The sequence below is a fragment of the Pseudorasbora parva genome, chromosome 17 (genome assembly GCF_024679245.1).
Source record: "Pseudorasbora parva isolate DD20220531a chromosome 17, ASM2467924v1, whole genome shotgun sequence".
NCBI lineage: Eukaryota > Metazoa > Chordata > Actinopteri > Cypriniformes > Gobionidae > Pseudorasbora > Pseudorasbora parva.
The window spans coordinates 820,716-822,238 of record NC_090188.1 but is presented as its reverse complement, the minus strand read 5'-3'; the positions used below and the strand labels follow the sequence as shown (position 1 = coordinate 822,238).

The window sequence follows — 1,523 nt, the reverse complement described above, 5'->3', positions numbered from 1 at the left end:
AGTCCAAACATCTAACAAATCTTAAATCAAGATGCATTTTGCCTGTTTTAAAGCGGTGGTTTCGAGGTGTTTCTCTAGGCTTGGTTGTGTTTATGGGCAGCAGTATAACATGTCTTAATACGTTTTTAAACGCTGTATTTTTCTTCTATTCTCCCTTTATTCCACACCGCTGTCTGCGCTTTGAACGGCTCGTTTGCTTCCTGCTTCTATTGGTCAGATGGCCAAATGTAGTTTCCTGTATTTTTATTGGCTTAAGCACAGGTTAAGGCCACGCCCCTTCCCATTACAGGCAGAAGTCACATCTGCGGAGACTAGCGAGGGTTTATGATGTCACCAACCCAGGAAGAAGCTCGTTGTAGTCCAAAGCGGCCATTTTTGTAGGCAATAAACTGCCGTAACTTTAAAAGACTATATCTCCGTTTGCAGTGAACTTTCAGCGCTGTAACTTTATTTTCAACAAAACAAGACAAAATATCTTCTGTCGTTTTACTGATCTAGTAAATGCATCTTGATTTAAGAATTGTGAGAAACAGGACACAATGACTGAGTCAGAAGAGCATCATCTGCAGTGAAATCCCTCATGATCCAGAGCCGTTGGTCTTCTAGAGCAAGTTTGAACTTCTATGCAACGTTCTCTCTTCAGCATGATGTAAAATAAGAGATTTTAGAGTTAATTCAACACGCTTGAGTATGACGACAGCCCATGACCCGATGAAGGAGCTCCTCATCTTCAGTTGATTATCCTGGAAGCAGAGACGACACTGACGCTCGACACACACATGAAGCTGCTTGAGTATATTTCACGTATGTTCACATGTGAGTTAGTTTTGATCGTGCCTTTTGAATTCAGCTCAGTCTCTCCTGCTTTACAGCGCTGGGAGAACACACACTGCAAAAAATGCTCTTCTTATTTAGTATTTTATTCTTGTTTCCAGTCCAAATATCTAAATATTCTGGAATCAAGAAGCATTTACTAGATCAGAAAAAATACATACAAATATTTTTGCTTGTTTCTGAGGAAAAATAACTCAAAATGAAGAGAGTTTTTGCTTAAAATAAGATCAATAATCTGCCAATGGGGTGAGAAAAATAATCTTGTTTTCTGTTTGAATTAAGATTATTTCTCTCACCCCATTGGCAGATTATTGATCTTATTTTAAGCAAAAACTCTCTTCATTTTGAGTTATTTTCCCCAAAACAAGACAATTACTTTTGCTTGTCTAGTAAATACTTCTTGTTTTAAGAATCTTTAGATGTTTGGACTAGAAACAAGACAAAAATACTGAGGAAGAAGAGCGTTTTCTGCACTAGTGCGTGAAGTATGTGCTGCGGGCCGGAGTGTTTTTGTGGGTATAGTATTATTTTTCCGTTTTGAATTCACTGGTCAAACTTCGTCTGATTACTCTGATATTCCCTCATCTGTGCTTCAGATGCTGCGATGTTTGAGATCCTCCACAGCTCTTTAAAGCAGAAAGTCTGGCCCAGAATTCAATCGGAGCGTCACTCGTTTAGTGCTTCTTCTT

At 38.9% G+C, this 1,523-nt stretch overlaps 1 protein-coding gene across 1 annotated transcript in view; it reads left to right on the top strand.

The window, feature by feature from the left end:
• LOC137044899 (serine/threonine-protein kinase 32C-like) overlaps positions 1 to 937 on the top strand; it is a 104,433-nt gene extending 103,496 nt beyond the window's left edge. The window contains exon 12 of the mRNA XM_067421277.1: positions 1 to 937. This exon is cut by the window's left edge and continues 260 nt beyond it. The gene's annotated coding sequence lies outside the window, so the exon portion shown is untranslated.
• Positions 938 to 1,523: the final 586 nt, after the last annotated feature.